This window comes from Mustela putorius, unplaced genomic scaffold (genome assembly GCF_011764305.1).
Source record: "Mustela putorius furo isolate JIRA1106 unplaced genomic scaffold, ASM1176430v1.1 tig00003962_pilon_pilon_pilon, whole genome shotgun sequence".
Classification (NCBI taxonomy): domain Eukaryota; kingdom Metazoa; phylum Chordata; class Mammalia; order Carnivora; family Mustelidae; genus Mustela; species Mustela putorius.
Genome location: NW_025422106.1, coordinates 17,749,402 through 17,772,941, shown reverse-complemented (window position 1 = coordinate 17,772,941; position 23,540 = coordinate 17,749,402). Strand labels below are relative to the sequence as shown.

At 43.6% G+C, this 23,540-nt stretch overlaps 1 protein-coding gene and 1 pseudogene across 1 annotated transcript in view; one reads left to right on the top strand and one right to left on the bottom strand.

Annotated features, from left to right (window-relative positions):
* The window catches only part of ASIC2 (acid sensing ion channel subunit 2), a 962,539-nt gene that overhangs the window by 384,680 nt on the left and 554,319 nt on the right, over window positions 1-23,540 (bottom strand). The gene's annotated exons all lie outside the window — the stretch shown is intronic.
* Window positions 7,979-8,953, top strand: LOC101685062 (annotated as a pseudogene).

Genomic DNA, 23,540 nt, shown 5'->3' with positions numbered 1-23,540 from the left:
TTCAATATTTGAATTCCCTTCCTATGTTGGGAGACTTCTCTATGGTATGGAATTGGGTGAGAAGAGACTCTCACCCTAACAGCTGAAAAGTCCGATGACTCATTTTTCCAGTCTCCTTTGTGGTTAGGAGGCAGGCAGAGGACCTGGGTCCAACCAATCTGAAATTCTCCAGACTTTGAAGCCAAGAAACAATGATGGTGGGGAATTCTGGAAGCAGTGGTGGAGGGGTACAGAGGCATCCTGTTTCTACGGATGGGGTGGCAGACCCATTTGTGTGAACTTCCATGTCTTGGGTTCAATGATTTTGAACTGATCAGGATTTTCACTGATCTTGTTCTAGAGTGTGGGCTATCTTGCACAGCCTACCTGTGTTCCTGCTTATTTTCTGAGGATGAGTCTATTCTACAGTCTTTTTGGCAATTTTTTGAGCAACTCAGTATCAACAAAGGTCTTCTCTGCTTAAATCATCTGGCGTCTTTTTTTCCTTCCTCCCTCCCTCCTTTCTTTTCCTTCCTTCCATCTTTTCTTTTCTTCTTTCTTTCTTTCTTTCTTTCCACTCTTTTGTAACTTTCAATTTGGAAAACCTGGCTGATACCATGGTTTGAGGCAATGTCATGATAGGTCACTTGGCATGAAAATGGACAAGACCTCAAAAAGGTAGATAAACTGATCTTCATGAGAAAGGAAGAGGAAAAGAATATATGCATATACAAATATAAATATAAATATATATTTGGGGGCTGAAGAAGGAGCGGAAAGACGGATGGAAAGACGAAAGAAGAGAGGGTATGGAGTTACAACAACACAGTGCGAAGGACCTGTGAATGTTCTCGGAGATGGCTTGAGAGCATGATAAGAATATCAAATGTTCTATGTACAGTTGCTTTAAGTGCTCTAGTGTAGATGACTTCCTCTTCTTTGACTCCACAAGGTGTCTAGAATAAAGTATATTCAGGCACTTGGATGGCTCAGAGGGTTAAGCCTCTGGCTGCAGCTCAGGTCATGATCTCAGGGTCCTGGGATCCCTAAGCAGGGAACCTGCTTCCCCCTCTCTCTCTGCCTGCCTCTCTGCCTACTTGTGCTCTCTTTCTCTGTTAAATACATAAATAAAATCTTTTTTTATTTTTTTTTAAAAATAAAGTATACTCCATACTCATCAGTGCTTTGTGTGAGTGGGGTTTTGGGCATGTGGAAGGCAAGGAGAGGGTGAGTTTTGTAAGTGGGTTGTTAGAAAGCCAGACAGAAGATCTATGAGACAAGCAAAGAACCCAGAGTCAGAGGAGCACAAGAGAATTTAAGTTGGGCTGGACTTTGTAGGGCTCCAGTTTTTTCACAGTCACTGAGATCAGCGATTGTTGGTTTTTTTGATTAGAGATATTTTAGTAGATACAGAGTGGTATCTCTTTGTGGTTTCAATTTGCATTTCCCTAAAGACTAATGACATGCAGTATCTTTTCATGTGCTTATTAACCATTCTTTGGTTTCTTTGGTCTTATGTCTACCCAAGTATTCTGCCCATTTACTTTTTTTTTTTTTTTAAGATTTTAATTATTTATTTCAGAGAGAGAGAGAGAGCAAGAGCACAAGGGGGGGCAGAGGGCAGAGAGAGGGGAAGAGGGAGACACAGATTTTTCTATAAGCAGGGAGCCCCACTCAGGTCTTGATTCTAGGACTCTGGGGATCATGACCTGAGTCAAAGGCAGATACTTACGTAGTGAGCCACCCGGGAGCCCCAGGTCTTTTTAAAAGTAATCTCTACACTCAATGTGAGGCTCAAACTCACAACCTCAAGATCAAGGGTCAAATGCTCCACTGAATGAGCCAGCCAAGAGCACCTCTTCTGATCATTAAAAAAAAAAAAAAAATGAACTGTTTATCCTTTATAATTGAGATGTAAGAGTTCTTTACATATTCTGAATATAAGTCCTTTATATTACTTGCAAATATTTATATTGCAAATAGTCTCTCTTAATCTGTGGCTCATCTTTTCATTTTCTTATAGTGCCTTTTGAAGAATAATTATTTTTTATTTAGATGAAGTCTAATTTGTCAAATTGTTTCTCTTAAGGACCATTCTCTTGGTGTTGTATCTATGAAGTCTTTGCCTAATGCAAAGTCAGAAAGATTTTCTCCCATAAGGATTTGTAGTTTTAGCTCTTACATTTAGGTCTATGATCCATTTTGAGCTAATTTTCTTTAAATGATTCTATTTATTTCAGAGAGAGAGAGAGAGAGAGAGAAAACATGCACAAGGAAGTATGAGTGAGGGAGGGGGAGGGAGCACAGAGAGAAGCAGACGCCCCACTCAGAAGGAAGCCTGATGTGGGGCTCCATCCCAGGACCCTGGGATCATTACCTGAGCTGAAGGCAGACACTTAACTGACTGAGTCACCCAGTCGCCTCAATTTTGAGCTAATTTTTGTGTATCCTACGATGTAAGGGTTTAAATTTGTATACTAATATTCTATGGTCCCAGCACCATTGGTTGAACAGACCATCCTTACCCCACTGAGCTGAGTTGGCAACTTTGTCAAAAATTAATTGACCATCAAGAAAAAGATTTATTTTAGGACTTTCATTTCCGGTCCGTTGATCTCTATGTCTATTCTTAGGGTGGCTCGGTACCATACATCCTTAATTTCTGTAGATGTATACTAAGTTTTGAAATCGGGTAGCCCAAATTTGTGCATTCACAAAATAGTTCTGTTTATTTGACATCTTTTGCATCTCTATATAAACGTCATAACAAGCTTGTCAATTTCCTAAAAAAAGAACGTTGATAACTTTCCTGGGTTTGATTTGAAGTTATAGATCAATTGGGAGAGAATACCGAGTCCTTCAAACCATGAACATGGACTCTCTCTCCATTTATTTAGATATTTAAAAATTTCTCTCAGCATTATAGTTTTTGGTGATCAAGTTTTGCACTTCTTTTGCTAAATTTATTTTTTAAGTATTTTACTCTTTCTTATACCATTGTTAATAAGATTATTTTCCTAATTATTATTTTTGGATTGTTCACTGCTAGCTTATAAATATGCAATTGATTTTGAAACATTGATCTTGTAACCTGCACCTTTGCAAAATTTGTTCATTGGTTCTAGTTGTGTTTTTTTCCTGATAGGCTTCATACATATTTACATACATACATACATGTACATACATACATTCATACATACATACAGATAGGTTTTTCTACATATAGGATCATGCTATAATAGAATAAAAGGTGTTACTTTTTCTTTTCCTGCCTGTCTGTGTGTTGCCAATTTCCTTCCCTTGCCTTATTACAGTGGTTAGAATGTTTAGTATAATACTGAACAGGAGTCATGAGAGTTGCTATGAGAAACATTCAGTCTTTCATCGTTACATATTCTATACATTGTAAAGCTTCCATAGGTATCTTTTTTTTAAATGAATTTGTATCAGTTTATTCAGCTTTATAAAGACATCACAAGTCAAGCATCAGGAGTATTGGCCCAAGAGCTCCACTTCTGAAGACCCTGATGAAAACTTATCATCTGTAACATCTTGTCAGGCTAGTGTTTGGATGGGAAGGTATATAATGCATAGGTACCATATTTTTCTTGTTTCCTAATATATAAGCTATTGAAGTCCCAGTAATACTTTTTTTAGCTTTATTTTTTACAATTTTTATTTATTTATTAAAATATAATGTATTACTAGCCCCAGCGGTACAGGTCTGTGAATCGCCAGGTTTACACACTTCACAGTGCTCACCATAGCACATACCTTCCCCAATGTCCATAACCCCACGACCTTCTCCCTACCTCTCTCCGCCCGGCAACCCTCAGTTTGTTTTGTGAGATTAAGAGTCTTTTATGGTTTGTCTCCCTCCTGATCCCATCTAATTTCATTCCCTCCATAGGTATCTTTTATCCAGTGAGGAAGTTCCCTATATTTTTATTTTGTTGAAAAAATTCTTAGCATGAATGGATATTAGATTTTGTCAAATGCTTTTTCTGCACCTATTGTAATTATGTGGGTTTTGTTCTTTATCCTTTTGATATGGCATATCACGTGAATCAATTTTCACATTTTCAGCCAATCTTGCATCTCTAGGACAAATCCCACTTCATCAGGATGCATAATCTTTTTAATATATTGATCAATTCAGTTTGTTAATATTTAAGAGATTTTGCATTTATGTTTATAAAGAATATCGATCTGTAGGTCTTGTTTGTGGCTCCTTTGTCTGTCTTTGGTGGTAGAGGGATACCGGCGTTATCTAACGAGCCGGGAAGTGCCCCCCACTCTCCTATTCCCTGAATGAGTTTATGGAGGATCGGCATTATTTCCTCTTTAAAAATGTGATAGAATGCAACAGTGAAGCCATCTGGGGCTGAGCTTTTTATGTGTATAAAAGATTTTTAATTATTAATTCAATTCCTTCACTTGTTAGAGCCCTAGTCACATTTTGCATTCCTTTTTGATTCAGTTTTTGTAATCTGTGCCCATTTGCCTAGCCTTAATCTGCACAATTTTTTGCCATGTGCTGTCCAGCTGTTTATGTCTCTGCTTAGTTTCTTAAAAATTTCTTATTTTTATATTTTAGCTTGTCATCCTTGAGTCTTTTTTTTTTTTTCCCCCACCTAGCTTAGTGGTCATCCAATGATTGGGTGGAGTTTGTGCTCAAACACCTCTAGACAACAGGGCTACCCACCTCCTGCGGGTGGATCTCTGTGTGGGCTGGGGAGTGCATTTAAAGGTTATGCAATTTTCAGCTTTGCCATGGTTTTTACTTCCCACCAGACATTCACAGGTCCCTGATGTTTGAACAGCCAGGTCAGGCATGGATGTATAGAGAGCTTATCAAGCCCCCTGTAGTCTCTCATCTATCATTTCCAGGGTCTCCCTGTTAAACTTTTGGCTAGTTCTTGGTCTGTAGTTTACCTTACCTGGGATCTCAACCTGAGGTTAGGAGAGCTGCAGTTTCCACATTTGCAGCTGGCACAGGCTCTGCCTTCCACTCTCCATCAAGTCAGCCCCCTCTGGCAGTGAAGCTGCTGGTTTTCATGGCCAGCAAGAATGCCTCAGACTCCTTCTGTTTCTACCTAAAGTTCCAGAGTTTTCAAATGTGTTGTTTGCCTTTGGCCAATCGCCAGATTTGAAATGGCTGGTTTTCTGGTTTTGTTTTTGTTTTTTTTTTTTTCACAATTTTGTCTAGTTTTATAGCTCTCTCTTTTTTTTTTTTTTTTGCAAAGAGGATTTGTTCATGTCTGCACTCCTTTACAGCTGGAAGTTCCTTTAGTCTTTTAAAAGGTTGGACGTGTGACCTGTCAGCTAAGCTTCTCCTTGTTTTGAAGGTGCTATTGGTCATTTGGAAGCCAGAATATGAGCCTTTTTTTTTTTAAGTGAGAGCTAGAAATGATGCCACGGAAAGTGTGAGTTGGAGCGCTGGAGAGACTGAGAGGTGGAGAGAGACCACAGGAGGTGATGGAAAGAATGAGGAGTGAATGAGGCAGGGACACAGAGGTATAGGCAAGAACTGAATTCATGGCCTATTGGAAAATATGGAATTCAAAAACCTTAAAAGCCTACTTTTTGTACCCTTAAGGTTCAACCTAACAGCCACTGTTTCCATTAGTGTTTCTCCCAGGGTCCTCCCCGATTTGAAGCTCCATTCTTCTGGGGGGTAGGTAGGGGTTAGGGTAGGTTGGGAATGTGATGACTATGCCACAAGAAAGCTAGGGTGGCAGGGAATTTTGTGCTACTGGGAAATGGAAATGGCCTTCATGTCAGCATCAGTGAGGGGAGCGGGAGTTGCTAACTTCAACCTTAGCTCTAACTTTCACAAAAAGATTCGGTCTTGATACTTTTAAACCCATTGTCTCCATATTGTCTATGGCTCCTTTTGTACCATGTGCCCAGTATTGGGTAATTGTGAGAGATGGCATGGCCTGCAGGTGTAACATATTTATTACCTGGCCCTTGGAAGAAAAAAGCCTGCCGCTCCTATTTTAAATTAAAACTGTAGTAGATAACTTCCTTGAGACATGATCATGTGGATAGAGCATCACATATACAATCAGAAGATGGGAGGTGAAGTCTGGGCTATGCTACGCATCAGCAGTGACACCTGGGGAAGCACTGGCTGTCTCTGGGCACAAATCCACTATCACTTGGGGTTGTTGTTCAAACCAACAACCATATGAGAAAGTATGCTGCAAACCAGGTGGCACCATACATATACTGCTTATTTTGATGTTTACAGAACACTCATGTTGACCTTCTAAATCCCCTGTTTGGATCTATTCTTCTTGTGGACTGAATACTGCATTATGTACTTTGTACTTTTCATGCAAAGTGTGTGATATAGCATTTTCTTAAGCACTTTCCTTGATTTGCAGAGGGAACAGGAGACCATTTCTATTACAGAAAAGAGAAAGATGAGACAAGAGAACTCTAAGAAAACAAACCCCCTTGTGTCATAAGCATGCTGGTCAGCAGCAAAAGAATGGTTTGAAGACCACTTTCCTTCCCAAGGACAACCCTGCCAAAGAGGACAAACATTTGAAGCTTAATCTCATGAATTATTTCTTTCCCTTCAAGAGCCTGAACATGGTAAACCCTATTACACCAGCAAGGGTAATTTCCGTGGTTGACATGAAACTGAATTTTAGGTGAGAGTTTATTAATAATTGTAACCCTGAGTTATAACTCAGAGCCTGGAATTCCCAGCCTCTGTGGCTATGGCAAGAAAATGACTCCTTTAGGCACTTGGCCAAATTAGAGAGAAAGATTAGAATTCTCAGTGTGGATTCCCGACTGCAATGCTGAAGTCATTTGTAATCTGGCAGACCTTCTTAATGGGGGAGGTTGCCAGTCTCCAGGTTCAGGAGATAAAGGCCACATTTTCTTCTCCACCTTGGTGTCTGCAGGTGAATTACTACAGAATGAGCTGTGATCCCTGCTCACTTTCTGCCTGCCCTGTGAGTTCAGGTCCTGACGTGTGAATGCATAGGATCCAAGGGAGTGTTGATTGCATGTAATTGCCTACAATCACATGGCAAGGGAGAACTTCTGAGAGTCTGATGGGGACAGAAGAGGTGAAGAAAAACAGAAGCAGAGTCTGTCCCCGGTGTCGGATGTGTCCTAGGTGACCTGCCTAGAGATGTCATTAACCAAGAGAAGTCAAGGGGGACTGTCAAAGAAGGGTGTGCTTATTGGTATAACTATTTGTCAAAGTACTACTGGAAATGGAGATATCAGGAGACTGGACATAAATAGCCTGAGACAGGAATAAGCAGTCAGTTCTCCTAATGAGAGGGACTAGGTATCGGGAACAGAGAGAAGAGTGAGGTTCATTAGGGAGAGGAAAGCATTGGAAGGGGCTGTGAGTGGGCAAGCCAGGATTGTTCAGAGCGGGACCTGTCAACACCGGGCATGATGAGCTAGTTCCCTTTTGGTTGAAAGCAGAAACTGTCTCTGGGCAACTTCAAGAGGGCAAAAGAGGTGGGGAGACAGTTCCTGAAGGGATGACTGGAGCATTTTGTAGAACTCAAGGGCTGAGATGCCCACCAAAGATAAACCAGCATCGGGAGTTGGATTACCATGAAGAAACCAGACCTCTTCCTTCCTCTGACCCTTGCCTCCTACTTCTCTTTATGTCTACTTTATTTTTGTTGTTCACTGCCAAATGATATTTTTTCACTAGTCAGGTTGTGCCTGCTTGCAGCTGCTGACGTAACACGTCCTCTGCTCTGGCCACCTGAGGAGACTCAGTTCTTTTCCTGGAGCCAGACCTCCTTTGAAGGACTCTGATTGGCCCAGTTCTGGTCAGGTGACCCTTGCTGGGCCAGTCACCTGTGGTTAGGTTCCACATTGAAAAGGCACGCAGCTCCTGTGATTAAAGATGGAGCTGGAGTCTTTCCCATCGCGGCTTGCGTGGAGTTAGCTCGTGGGTCTGGGAGATCCGAAAACAGATCTTCTTTGCACCCCGACAGCTGCACCCCACAGCTCTGCAGCCATCACCATGCCACAAAATGAATATATTGAGTTATACCGGAAGCGCTATGGCTATCGTTTGGATTACCATGAGAAAAAGAGAAAGAAAGAAGGTCGAGAGGCTCATGAACGTTCAAAGAAGGCAAAAAAGATGATTGGTCTGAAAGCTAAGCTCTACCATAAACAGCACCATGGTGAGAAAATACAGATGAAAAAGACTGTCAAGATGCATGAAAAGAGAAACACCAAACAAAAGAATGATGAAAAGACTCCACAAGGAGCAGTACCTGCATATCTACTGGACAGGGAGGGACAGTCTCGAGCTAAAGTACTTTCTAATATGATTAAACAAAAACAAAAAGAGAAAGCGGGAAAATGGGAAGTTCCTTTACCCAAAGTTCGAGCCCAGGGAGAAACAGAAGTATTAAAAGTTATTTGAACAGGAAAGAGAAAGAAGAAAGCATGGAAAAGAATGGTCACTAAACTCTGCTTTGTTGGAGATGGCTTTACTTGAAAACCACCTAAATATGAAAGATTCATTAGGCCAATGGGCTTACGTTTCAAAAAGGCCCATGTAACACATCACGAATTGAAAGCCACCGTTTGCCTGCCAGTTGTTTGTGTAAAAAGACATCCTTCATCCCCACTATATACAACTTTGGGTGTTATTACCAAAGGTACTGTAATTGAGGTGAACGTGAGCGAGTTGGGCCTTGTGACACAAGGAGGCAAAGTTATTTGGGGAAAATATGCCCAGGTTACCAACAATCCTGAAAATGATGGATGTATAAATGCAGTCCTGCTGGTTTGACAGCAGTTCAAGACAAGTAATTCCTTATAATTACTGAAAACTACACACCAATCAGGAAAACAACCATTCCTGTGGTGGTTCTGGATACTACCAAACAGCCTTACGTATCTGCAGTCATCAAGAGAAGCATTTATTCTATTGTGAAAAACATTAAAATAGACATTTATTAAAAAAAAAAAAAGATGGAGCTGGAAAGGAAATGTTGAAAAACAAAAATAAAACTCGGGGCATCACGTTACCTGATTTCAAGCATTACTACAAAGCTGTGATCACCAAGACAGCATGGTACTGGCATAAAAACAGACACATAGACCAGTGGAACAGAGTAGAGTGCCCAGATATGGACCCTCAACTCTATGGGCAAATAATCTTCGACAAAACAGGAAAAAATATACAATGGAAAAAAGACAGTCTCTTCAATAAATGGTGCTGGGAAAACTGGACAGCTATATGTAGAAGAATGAAACTCAACCATTCTCTTACACCATACACAAAGATAAACTCAAAATTGATAAAAGACCTCAATGTGAGACAGGAATCCATCAGAATCCTAGAGGAGAACATAGGCAGTAATCTCTTCGATTTCACCCACAGCAACTTCTTTCAAGATATGTCTCCAAAGGCAAAGGAAACAAAAGCGAAGATGAACTTTTGGGACTTCATCAAAATCAAAAGCTTCTGCACAGCAAAGGAAACAGTCAACAAAACAAAGAGGCAACCCACGGAATGGGAGAAGATATTTGCAAATGACAGTACAGACAAAAGGTGGATATCCAGGATCTATAAAGAACTCCTCAAACTCAACACACACAAAAGACAATCATATCAAAAAATGGGCAGAAGATATGAACAGACACTTCTCCAATGAAGACATGCAAATGGCTATCAGACACATAAAAAAATGTTCATCATCACTAGCCCTCAGAGAGATTCAGATTAAAACCACATTGAGATATCACCTTACACCAGTTAGAATGGCCAAAATTAGCAAGACAGGAAACAACATGTGTTGGAGGGGATGTGGAGAAAGGGGAACACTCTTACACTGTTGGTGGGAATGCAAGTTGGTGCAGCCTCTTTGGAGAACAGTGTGGAGATTCCTCAAGAAATTAAAAATAGAACTTCCCTATGACCCTGCAATTGCACTACTGGGTATTTACCCCAAAGACACAGATATAGTGAAAAGAAGGGTCACCTATACCCCAATGTTTATAGCAGCCATGGCCACGGTCGCCAAACTGTGGAAAGAACCAAGATGCCCTTCAACGGACGAATGGATAAGGAAGATGTGGTCCATATACACTATGGAGTATTATGCCTCCATCAGAAAGGATGAATACCCAACTTTTGTAGCAACATGGACGGGACTGGAAGAGATTATGCTGAGTGAAATCAGTCAAGCAGAGAGAGTCAATTGTCATATGGTTTCACTTATTTGTGGAGCATAACAAATAGCATGGAGGACATGGGGAGTTAGAGAGGAGAAGGGAATTGGGGGAAATTGGAAGGGGAGGTGAACCATGAGAGACTATGGACTCTGAAAAACAACCTGAGGGTTTTGAAGGGGCGGGGGGTGGGAGGTTGGGGTACCAGGTGGTGGGTATTAGAGAGGGGACGATTGCATGGAGCACTGGGTGTGGTGCAAAAATAATGAATACTGTTATGCTGAAAATGAATAAAAAATAAATTAAAAAAAAAAGATGGAGCTGGAGAAGCAGTAGTTCCATGAAGGAAGGAATCTTCTAGAAAAGAGAAAAAGTGCTCCAGAGAAAGAACAAGGGCCACTCTGGAAACGAAGAACTCTGGAGGTGGTGGCCCTGTGCCCCATCCTGGAGCAAGGCAGGATGAGATCAGTCCCACCTCTTTCTGCTCTGTCCATCAAGCATTTGCTCTAGGAGCCATGAGACTAAGGATGGGGAATTTGAGCCACTGGCCAGAAGGATGCAGGCATGATGGGCTAGGAGACAGCTAGAAGAGTGTTTACAGCTGGGTTCTTTTTTTACTTCCCCTTTCTGGAATAGATGTGGGGATGTACATTTTACTTCTACTGTTACTGTGGACTTGGGGGAGTTGAGGGCACCACACGGGGACCAAGGAAAAGACAGTGGGAACCTGGCTCCTGAGAGCTGGTTCTGGTGGCAGGAGGCTCTCTGGGAGTGGGTGAAGGTGGCTCTTCCCAGCCTAGCTTAACATAGAGGGAAATAGACCAGGGTTTGAGCCATGGGGGACCTGCCTAGACGAGAGAGTACATATCTGGCTTGATGTCTCCTGTGTGGTGCTGCTGGGTGAGGATTCCCTACTTTTCCATTTTCACCTTTGCTGACATGCACTCATTATAGCTGCCTGACAACCGTGCAGATGGGCAGTGCTGAAGGAGTCATGTAGGGACTACTTTGAAATATATGGAGAGGAAGATGCCCCAGAGCAGAGGCCTTCCAAGGCCTTCCAAGAGGAAGATGCCTTGGAACAGAAGACACCCTACCATAACTGTCTGTGTGCATTGAATTCCCTTTCCCTCCTGTGATCATCCCCACTTTTCTCTGACTTTCAGAAGACAGAAGTCATTTTATTTTTGTTCTAAAGTACTATTTTCCCTAGTTCTTCTATCAAATAATTCATAATTAGATGATAATCAAACACATTAATGTTCTGGAAACAGAACTCCCTGCATGTCATTCACTCACCCAGAGAAGGTCTGATTCGATACCTCACCCTCCCAAATGCCCCACTCCAGTCATCTGCCTGACTCATTTCTACTCATCTTTCATGTCTCAGCTCAAATGTTGCTTCCTCTGGGAAGCCGTCCTGAGACACTCTTCTATCCATAATGCAACTGCATTACCATACTTCATCTATTATGTTATAATCTCTTATCTGTGCCATTGTTTCCCCCATCAGACTGTGAATGCTTGAGGGCAGTGTAGTGGGCTGAATGGTGGCCCCAAAGATATCAGGTCCTAATCCCTGGAACCTGTCAGGGTTCCCTTAAATGGTAAAGCTTTTTTTGCAGATGTGAGTAAATTAAGGATTTTGAGAAGAGGAGATGATCCTGGATTATCCCTGTGCATCCCAAATGCCAAGATAAGCATCCTTTTATGAGACAACCAGGACACACAGAGGAAAAGGCAGTGTGAGGATGGAGGCAGATATTAGAGTGATGTGGCTACAAGCCAAGGAATGCTGGCCGCTACCAGAAGCTGGAAGAGGCAAGGAATGGATTCTCCCCTAGAGCCTCTGGAGAGAGTGTGGCTCTGCCAACACATTGATTTCCACCCACTGAAACTGCTTTCAGATGTCTGGCCTTCATGACTGGGAGCTAAGAAATGTCCAGTTTTCAGCCATCAAGTTTCTGGGAATTTGTAACAGTAGCTATAAGACATGGACACAGGTAGGGATCATGTCTCTTCATCCCAGTACCTGACACCTACCCCAAATGGACTAGCAAGTGATGCAGTAGTTGCTGAATGAATGAGTCCTTTAGAATGCAAGCTTTGTTTCTTGTTTTTGTTTTGTTTTAAAGATTTTATATATTTATTTGACAGAGAGGGAGAGCGAGAGAGGGAACACAGGCAGAGGGAGTGCGAGAGGGAGAAGCCAGCTTCCTGCTGATCAGGGAGCATGACACGGGGCTGGATCGCAGGACTACGGGATCATGACTTGGGCTTAAGGCAGACACTTAAGGACTGAGCCACCCAGGAGCCCCTAGAAGGCAACCTTTGAACCTAGCCTCAGTAAGGTATATTGAGGGGAGTGGGGGCTGGGTATGTTCTTAGTTCTGCCTCTCAGGCATCCCCACTTCCGAACACCCCAGTTGCTGGGTGTGTTGGTGTGTTAAATGCAATGGCGGCTAGGAAAGCATTTTATAAACCGGTCATCACTGTTTTTCTTGTCCCTCCTGCCTGGCCCTTCCTGCCCCAGGCTAAGGATGACACAAACCAACACAACTGAACTATCTCCTTGCCAGGGAGCATCTGTGTCCAAACCACAGTGTGTCCAGATGAGGAAGAGCCTGATGGTGCCCTCAAGTGGTGGGCTCAGCTCCTCCTGATCTCCCTAGAATCAACTGTCTTCCTCCTTCCAGCCAGCTTTAGAAATTCTTGCTGGCTAGGAGCCAAGACCTACTCTAAAACAGTCATCATCTGCAGCTTTTGAGGCTCCCAGGCAGCTTCCCGATGCCACCATCCTATCACTTGCTTGCTTCTTGTCCTCTGAGCAGCACACTCCTGGCATAGATGCCTCCAGAGACCCCATTCCTGTTCAACAACCCTGTTGGAGTTACCTGGACACAGCTGTGTTTTCAAAGCAACTCCCTCCATCACCTTCCCTGGAGAGTATAGTGGTCCACATGAATTATGTTCTAGGTAATTGGAAACCACTTTTTTCGTGTGAAAAAAAAAATGAGAGTTGCTGATTCTAATGGAAAGTTTCCCATATATAGAGTATCAAAGACCTTCTTACTCTTTGGATCAGGAATTTCATACCTGGGTTCCAAAGCTACATAAAGGGATTCACAAAATAACTCTACTGCTGCATTTTCTGGATAAGCTGAAGCTTAAAAATAGCTGAACCATCCAAAGTAAGGGGCTGCTTTAATAAATGGTGACAAGCAGCTAAATAACTATTCTGAAGACACTAGAAATAATATTTAGATATATAAATGGGCATATATATATAAACATATACATTATATAAAAATTATATTACATATATAAATGCATATAATAGATTCCTAAATGTTATGTCTTTTTCTTCTTATGACTTCTCAGCAAAATTCCATACTCATATATCCAACTGCTATCCTGACATGTTGTCTCATCTGTCTTACTCTAGGATTCCCAAAATTAACATGTCCCCAAGTCAATATTTTTTTCTATCCTGGAAAACTGTTAAACTAGCAAAAAAATTTCCAGTCATACAATAAACTCTCAAACACCCTTCCTCAGGATTTACCAACTGGTAAATTTTTGCCATCAACTGGAAAGTTTGAACCCCGACCCCTGTCCTGCCCCTCACCCCTGGAACTGGCTCCTTTCTACGACTCCATCTCTCAGTTCTCAGCACCCCTATAAACATTGGTGGTCTTGCTTGGGATTTGTTTGAGATCCATCCCTCTCCCCCCGCCCCCATAAAACCAACCCCCTGATCCTGTTAATTCTGTCTTAAAAGTAATCAAATCCCTTCACTCCTCTCCATTCCTGATGCCATCCCTGGATCCGAGTCCCCAACATTTCATTCTTGGACTATTGCATTTGCCTTCCAATTATGTCCTTCTTGCTCTCTCTTTAATCCATTTTTATTCAGAGTAGCTACAGTTTTCACTTTGAAACATATCCAATTGTATCTGCTTCTTGCTTAAAATGCCCAGTGGTTTATCTTCAATGGCTTGTTTGTTGCTATCTCTGACTTCTTTCATGCCACTCAGCCCAGGTGAAGTCCTCTGTTCTGTACCCCAAAACTATTCTCTCTTCTCCCTTCTTCACATTTCTCATAATTCTCATCACAGAGTAATCCGTAGGCACATTGGTGGGCTGCCACTGTCCCCTATAGGGAGTCCGCAAAGGCGGGGACGTTGATGGTATTAGTTACAGCTGTTCCTCAGAATCATCAATATCATTCAACATCATCTACATAGTAGCTGCTTAACACACATTTGTTACATGAATGAATACACAGGAGCATTACTGCACCTCTTGTAGTGAGCAGATTTGACTCTGCTGTGAAACCAAAACCTGGAAAACCAAGTTTGAGTGGCATGTAGACCCAAAGCAAAATAAATAAACAAATAAACACACACTGACCACCAACCTATTTGCACATTAGTATTTTTTACCACCTGCTTGCTTAGACGTATTGAGGACTAGGAGAAGGAACCTAACTTGGGCCATCCTGCAGATCTGGACTGGACTTCTGGCCCCTCCTGGGTTGTAAATCGTGGGCATGTTCTTGGTTTCTTTGGGACTCTGTTTCCTGATCTATGAAGTGGGTACATTAGTATCTATCTCAGAGGACTGCTGCGAGGTTTAAATAAGGTCTCACTCTTGGGACGCCTAAGGCTCAGTGGGTTAAGCCTCAGGTCATGATCTCAGGATCCTGGGATCGAGCCCCGCATCAGGCTCTCTGCTCCGCAGGGAGCCTGCTTCTCCTTCTCCCTCTGCCTCACTCTCTGCCTACTTGTGATCTCTCTGTCTCTCTCTCTGTTAAATAAATAAATAATATCTTAAAAAAAAAAAAAAAGATGGTATCGCTCTTGTTCCCATCACACTCTGGTAGCTTGGTAAGGAGTTCACACACACTTATGCTGCCTTTCTTCCCCCATAATATGACCTGCTCAAAATACAAAGAAATGAAAAGCTTGATGGTGGAGTTATCTGTCTTTGAGAATTGATGTTTTCTTTGTTGGGAGGTGTGTGTTTGTATGTGTGTGTATACACACGTGTGTATGTGTTTGTGTGTGTGCGCATGTGTGTGTATGCATCCACATGTGTTTGCAATGGCTTTTAGCCCGGAAAGAAGAACCAGGAGGTTCATGTGTGTGGTACACTTGTAAGGGGTTCAGGTTTGCTGGACCAGGTATCAAAGATAAAAAATACCAAGCTATTTTGTGAACACCATCAGGCTCTTTATTAATGAAGGCCCTCCAAATTAGACAACACTACATATCAGTATTTAGCACAAGGAAGGTAAAGTCTCATAAAATCTCAGGGCCTTAATGTCTCACTGCGTAAGTACCGTGACCCCTTTCAGAAGCATGTTGTTAGCATGCTTTTCAAACAGGCTCACAGATTGTTGCTAACTCACACTTACGGGCTTTGACTTTCCTTTCCTGCTGAATATCTCACAGCCTTCCTCCTTTTCCCTGGTTCTCAAGTGTGTGGATGAGTGCATGGGGGTGGGGAGGACTTTGCATTATACTCATGTGTAAAAGAAGGCCTGTGACTTCGGAGGTAGTGGGTATATGTGGTTTACAGCCCCTCATTGAGGAGAACCCTCTCCTTCCTTCTTGCAAAGCAGTTTTCCATACACACACACACACACACACACACATGCTGATTTTCCATTCTGAGTCTATGGTCTTATTTTTCTACAATATCTCCTATTTTGGGAAATGTCCCTGTGCCACAGATTTCTCTGAGGGAGGGTGTCGCAATCCAGGGCCAGAAACTGCTTATGGGTGGGGGAGGATTTCCAGAAAAGGGGTGGGGGGCCACACGGGGTATGCAAAACAGGACGGGCTCTCAGCGAAAAAGGGCAAAGTGTGTGCCCATGAGGGCACGTCCAACTCCCCATGAGGGTTTTAAGATTTTGTATTTTTTCCCTCGGTCTATGATGACAGTCCTAGGATATGTACAGTTTTTTTGTTTTTTGGTTTTTTTTTTTAAAGCTTTACTGAGATACAACACATCTATAAAACAATGAATTTATTTAAAATGTGCAGTCTGATGCACCTTGACATCCACATGTCAAGTAACACTTGGGACACTGTCATCACAGTTAAGATAGTATCCGTCATCCCCCACAGTTGACTTGTGCTCCCTTGTGATTCACCCCCACCCGCAGCACCATACCCAGGTAACCACTGATCTGCATTCTGTCACGAGAGATTTGTTTGCATTTTCCATGCATGTATATAAATGTAATCATACAGCACGTACTTTCTTTTGGCCTCTTTTCACTTGGTGTGATTATTTGGCGGTCTTGCTATAGTGTTGCATGCAGTAACAGCTCATTCATTTCTTTCCCTCTGTGCTTATACCACAGTTTGTTTGTCCATGTTGATGGACATTTGGGCTGTTTCCAATGGTTGGCTATTACAAATCTGCTATGGACATTGGCATTCAAGCCTTTGTGTGAAACTACGCCAGAATACCCAGGCTTACAACTTCCTCTCCTCTAGTGGTGACATTTCTTTTAGTTGTCTCCAACCTCTGCAATGCCTGACACAACCAGCCAGCCTTCCATGGTGGTGTTTGGGAAATAAAGGGGCAGGAAGGATCAGGGTGGCTGGCATCATGCTCACCATCCACGGTGCTAGTTCTGTGCAGTGACCAGCAGTGTTTTAAACGGTGGCCCAGAGCAGAACTGAAGGTAGCCTAGAGAGAGCCCACTACCATAAGGGCTTGACTCAGACACCGCCATGTGGTCTATAAAGTTATAGACACCCCTATAACTTTAGGTAGAGCACTAGTGGGGACAGGATGACACTTGAGGGACGTATAAAAGATGCCAAACCCCTTGTAGGCACCTGATGCATCCAAATTCCCTTCTGCTACTTTTACTTCCTTGATTGCTTTGCTTGTAGTTCCTAGGTGGTTTTCTCGATAGCTAGGATTTGTAGGTAAAGAATGTGTCATCCAGGGTGAGCATTGGGCCTCCTTTCCTTTTTTTCTTTTTCTAGCTTTACTGAGATGTTATTGACAGGCAACATACAGGGTATGTTATTGACAGGCAACTTACAGGGTAGTAAGTTGAAGCTACCCAATGGAGATGATTTGATACACATATATACTGCAAAATGATTACAACCGCAAGTTTAGTTAACACCTCCGTCCTCTCACATAATTACCATATTTCTGGTGATGCTAACATTTAAATGTATTCTCAGCATCCTTTCCAAGTAGCCTCTTTGATGCTTGCTAACTTATGCCACGAGCTTCCTTCCTCATCAATTTCAGGACCCCCCAGAAGACGAAGGAACAATGAAACTCAAGCCCATGTGGTTTCATTTACATCTCACAAGCACCCAGATATGTAAAAATATCTGGAGAACTCACTAAATGTGCTCGCTTTCATCTAGTTGCTCAGGACTGTCTCCCTGAAAGCCTGCTAGCTTTGTGCAGTCCTTGATCACAGACTGTCAGAATCGCAGGGGGCTTTGCTGGCTACCTTGTCAAACTGCATCATTTTCAAGAAGAGCCTGCAACGGCTCAGAGAGGTGAGGCACCCTGCCCAGGGTCACAGAGCTTGTTAGCGGTTGGCTTGCAGGAGGAACCCAGCCCCCAGGCTCCCGGTCCCTCCTGCTCTCTCCATCCCGACTTCTTCAATCCCCAGCTCTCATTTAGTTTTTCTGCGTTTAATATGTTTTCTTTGAATTGATTTTTCTCCTCTGCCTCATCTGTTACCTTCAAGGTTATTTCTGGTGCTCCTCTCTACCTCTTTCATTTTGCAGACCGATTTCCCAGGCTTTGCTGAGGTTGGCGGCACTTCCTACCTCAGGGTCTCTGGCTTTATTACCGTTCTGTTCCCTCCCCACTATATTGTCTTCCTGGGGCCTATAAAACAGGCCGGGTCCCCAAGACCGCTTAACTCCATCTACCCACTCCCTTGCAGCCCCTGGGATGCTGCTAATGTCCATGATGCACACTCCCCACCCCCTTCCGTCTATTCCCAGCTTGCGAAGTCTGCTCATAATGACAACCCTCGGAGCTCATCCTTCAGTGAGAATTCAAGGCTGCACCAGCCACTGGGTAGTGACTACCAATACATCTTTCTGATGGCATTTCTTTTCTCCACCGGGTTTTTACTATGTGGAGATGCGTCTATCTGGGATGATACCTTCTCTCTTAACTGTGTGGTGGGCGGGGTGTCTGCCAGGTGCTTGCAGGGAATGCTTGCTAGAGTACGGATGGCTTGGGGGTTGTGTGTGCAGATCGAAAGAGAACTGAACTGAGCATCCTTCCAGACACCAAGGTTCTGGCGGCAGGCCCTGGAGAATCAGAAAGAAAGGAATCGAGGGGCTGGGTTAGAACCACCCTTTTTGCAAAGCCCTGCTCTGTCACCGATACAGGCAAGCCTGGATTTCCTCATCTGTAGAATGGGGATGACAGTCACCCACTGTCGGTTTTGAACGGAGTACTAAATGTGGTGAAGGACCTCAAAATTTTAGCTGAGAGTCAGACACGTTCTACTGAAGTCAGAAAGGGACTGTTTCCCCCTGGGTTCCCTGCACAGCAGCTGTTACCCCCGGGCACGTTCATGAATCACTTTCAGCTTTCATTTACTTAACTGTGATGTGGGGGAAATGAGTGTCCACCAAACAAACTGATGGCGAGGTTGGTACACAGAAGTATGTAAAGTACATGAAGTCACTGCTCAAAAAATAGTAACCATCTTCAAGTGTCCAATAAATGCTACTTCCCTTTCCCTTGCAAATTTAGCTCCCAGCCTTTATTTTATTTATTTGTTTGACAGAGAGCGAGAGAGACACAGTGAGAGAGGGAACACAAGCAGAGGGAGTGGGAGAGGGAGAAGAAGGCTTCCCGCTGAGCAGAGAGCCAGATGTGGGGCTCGATCCCAGGACCCTGGGATCATGACCTGAGCCAAAGGCAGATGCTTAACGACTGAGCCACCCAGGCACCCCAGGCCACAGCCTTTAAAAATAAACTAGTGGGTACAAAACTTGAGCATCCTTTGGGAAGCTCGTGAGTTAAGCTTCCATTAAGTACTTTTACATATCCCGATATTTATGGAGTATGTGCTCTGTAGGGAGAAACAGCAAACCCTATGGAGCTCAAAACCCAACTGAGTGGCAAGCCATTAGGCAAATGATTTGAAAACAATTTATCACCAGAGCCAAAACAATCCATTGTAAGTTGAACAGCCGCTTCAGCAATTCAATTCTACATCCATTTATTAAGCACTTACTAAAGGCCGTGCATAAAGATCAGCAAGACCTCCAGGAGCTTACACTCGGTAGTGGGATTATTAATAATATGCCAATGATGATGATGGTGTCGGCGATGACGATGATGGTGATAATGAAGGCAGCGCCTCCAAAACCGTGATAGCTGCAGTAGATACGACTGACACTGGCTAAGTGCTCTCCATGAATCATCTCATTTAATTCTCATAAGAACTGCTTGAAATAAGTAGGTGGGTGAAGAAAAGGCAGCTCAGAGAGTTTGCAATTTACCTGATGCCACACAGCTTCTAGGCAGCATGGTTAGATCTCAGACTCAAGTATGACTAGCGTCAAAGACCCTACCCCCATCCACTGAGTGTGCCCTTCCAATGGACCAATTATAATGAAGGAAAGAGTTATGAGAAGGTGGTGGAGGGCAAAGTGCCCTGGTGGAGAGGAGTGGGTGTCCTGAGTGTGACTGGGTTGAGGGCAAAGCAGAAGATTGATGGTAGAGGATGGAGTAAAGGGGCTTCCAGATGGAAAGAATGGCCTGACCGATACAAAGGGGTCTCTGCACTCTGGGTATGGCTGGGAAACAAAAGCAGGTGGGACGGTAGGAGGGGGGAGTTCTTGGGGAGAGCTTTCAAGTAAAGCCCAAGTGGATGTAGTCTGGGGGGGGGGATCTTTGGAAGCTGAGCTGGCGAGAGGCAGCACAAGGGCTGGGAGGCTTCGTGGCATTTGTTTTATTTTGTCGGCCCAAGAAGATTCCTTCAGGATCCACAGGGAAAGATACTTTTTCATTTTGATTTTTGGAGCTTCTTCACATGTCTAACCTGGGAGCCAGAAGAATTGGGTTTTATTGAAAAGTCAAAGCCCCCATGGGCTCTGAGGTCCCCTTGGTTTGGATCCCATCTCTATCCATTCCTGGCTACGTGACTTTGGGGGTGTTAGTTAACACTCCAAGAGCCCCAGACTTCTCCTCAAAGTGAGCTTGGTGACAGACTCGGACAGATTAATAGCGGTAAAGCATTTAGAATGAGCATTAGTATTCTAGGCCATGGGTCAACTACCAACCGGCCACGCGACTTTCCCTATCTGAGCCTTGAAATCCTTATCAGTTAATGAAGGGATCGAATATTACTTCTGTGGCCCCTTCCCATCTACAATGGATTCATTCCAAGTGGCTCCTTTGGTGAAGAAGACCAAGAACAAAACAACTTTAGATATTTCCTTTTCTAATAAAAACAAAGAACTAGAATAATTCTGGAGAACAGATCAAGAGTCCCGTCTGACAGAGCTTTCTAGCAAGACCAATGGCCTCATCATTGGTCAGCTTCCACGTTGTCAGTGGAGAGCTACAAAAGGCGTCTTCTGGTTAAACAATTGAAACAACCTGTCCATTCTAGAAACCTCATTACAAGCTTGTTCATCAGTTTCTTTCTTTCTTTTTTTTCTGACCCAGGGGTCCTAAAATTATTCAAGCATTTTTTTAAAAAGATTTTATTTATTTATTTGTCAGAGAGAGAGAGAGCACAAGCAGGCAGAGTGGCAGGCAGAGACAGAGAGAGAAGCAGGCTCCCTCCTGAGCAAGGACCCCAATGTGGGACTCGATCCCAGGACCCTGGGATCATGACCCGAGCCAAAGGCAGTGGCTTAACCCACTGAGCCACCCAGGCATCCCTTATTCAAGCATTTTGATCAAGACACGACTTTGCCTTTCTTATCTCTTGCCTGCTAGGCTGGCTTCGGGGTCAGCTGTGAGTAACTCACCACCTGCAACTTAACCACGTCCCCATCGCCCGTGCTCTGGTTCTGTATCTGGCATGTTTGTGTTGTGGCAGCCTGTGTGGTTCCCGTGTGCTACGTCTGAAGCACAACCTGCCACGGACAGGCTGCCTCCTGGGAGACGCACACAGGATCAGGATATCTAATTCATCCAGTGGATATTTAGCTCATTAAACAGCAATAGATCCAAACAGAAAAAATGGAACTGCGCACATCATTAGAGCTAAATAGGTTTCCTTCCTCTGTCTTAGTTTTATTTTCTGAAGGGAAATGTAAGGAATTCGGCATACCGACAGGCTCATTGCTAGAGCCGGGGGGAAGAAGCTGAAAGCACCCAGGCAGAGAGATAAAAGGAGATTGGCTCCAAGCAATATCCCTCCTTGCAGGAAGTGAGTGGTGGTGAATCCATATTTCTACATAATAAGCTGTTTTGCAAGGCCCAGAGCCTCTCTTCATCAGCCCAGGAGAGGAAAGTCGTGTGGGTCTGGCTGTACCCATGAGGGTGAGGTCACCGTCCCTGCTGGTCTCAGGGTCAGCAGCTGGCCTGCCGTTGTCTAGCTCTGTCTAGGCTCTCCTTTTGCTCCTTCCAGCCTGCAGAAGGAATACGTGCGGGGGGGCTCTCACCCCAGTGTGGCCCAATAGCTGGGAAGTGACCGTCTCTTTGTTAGTCTTTTATTAGCGTGGTAGGGATATTAGGAGGCATCAAGTTCATTTAGTCCTTGGTTTGTGGTTACAGTTTTCATGACCCAAAATCTTCTTGGGACTGGGAAATGATTAAAAAGAAAAAAATCCCAGTTTTTTTCAGTATATACAGAGTCTTACTCAGATTTCTACAGTTGAGAACCCAGCTAATGGCTTCCATAGTTTTGTTGTTTTGCTTGCCTTTGGTACATTTATGTCCCAGTTCATTCAGTCCACAATGTCCAGGTTTGCTCTGGGGGAACCCCTTCCCTCAAGCATTAGCTCCTGTATTGACCTCCCCTGTCAACATTAGGGGTGAGCTCAGATTGACTTGAGCCAATTGGCATGTCCTGTCCCTAGGCACGTGACACAACTTGGACAAATAATACACAAGGCACCCATGAGGGGACAAGAAATCCACTGTTCTCCCATCCAGGAACTGGTGGAAGAGGTGTCCTTGCCCTCTTGGGTGGTGTGCTCTGGAGCTACAAGGTTGGGTTTGGTGCAGACCTTTAGCTTCCTCAGTGAGGGTCATTCCGAGGGGAACGTTGGCATGCAAAGGAGGCTAAAATGGAGAAAATCAGGGCTGGCTCCATGATGACCATGTGAATCTCTGGGAAAAACCACAAGTGAAGCCAGAACCACTTCTGGATTCTTCAGTTACATAAGTCAATTATTTTGTTCTGGGCTAGTTTTCCTCTCAGTTGCAAAGCTAAGTGTTAGACTAGATGGTTCTATCAACCAAACAAATGGAGAAGACCCATGGTCAAAGACACTGTATTGGGGTCTCATCAACCAAGTTGATTCCCTTCTTTTTCAACATTTCAGATCCTTTAAGAGTCTCCAGCACGTAAGGAAAATACATGCTAAACATCAGCTTCATATGCCATGACTGTTTTAAACCCTTAAGTGACCCAGTGAGGGGTGTACAGTTAATTGACTCCATTTTACAGATGAAGAAACAGAAGTACACAGAAGTTAAGAAATTTGTCTAAGGTCCCAGAATCAGAAGTGACAGAGCCTTGATTAAGTCTGACAGACATCAGACTTCTCACAACTCTAAGATTTTATAACTCTATGGTATCCAGAAGCAGAGCCAATGACTCTTCCCACTGGGAACTATCAACCATCCAGCCAATTTCATCTCCTAGAGCTTTATCAGCTTTTGTCAATTCCATCTCCTTTGCCCAAATGATAATTGCCGGATGCATCCTTAAATCATCTGTCTCCTCCTCCAAGCCTGACACTCTGGGTTCTGTAACACACTTTTCCATAGCACTATATTAGAACGTAACCAGCCCACTTCCACCTGCCCTTCAGCTCTTGCTTTTCCAGAATAGTCCCAGATGCAAGTTTGATAGCCCAAGGAAGTCCTCTGTGGGATTAGATTCCTTGGGAATGAACAGAACATGTAAAACTCCTCCAGGTTTAGATCCACATTGGGAAATCTTGTGGAGCTGCTGACATGCTGGTTTTGCCCAGGTCCCAGGGGGAGTGGGGATGGGGAGTTACGGACTGTTGTCTTACTGCTCCTTTCTACCCTCTGCCGATTCCATCCTCCAGGCACAACCTCAGCAGTATAAATAACCCCTCTCAGAATTCCCTGATCAGGGAACCTTTTGTGTGCTCACATCCAGTCTTCCTACACTTTGATATTCCGCAGGGTGCTGCTTCTTG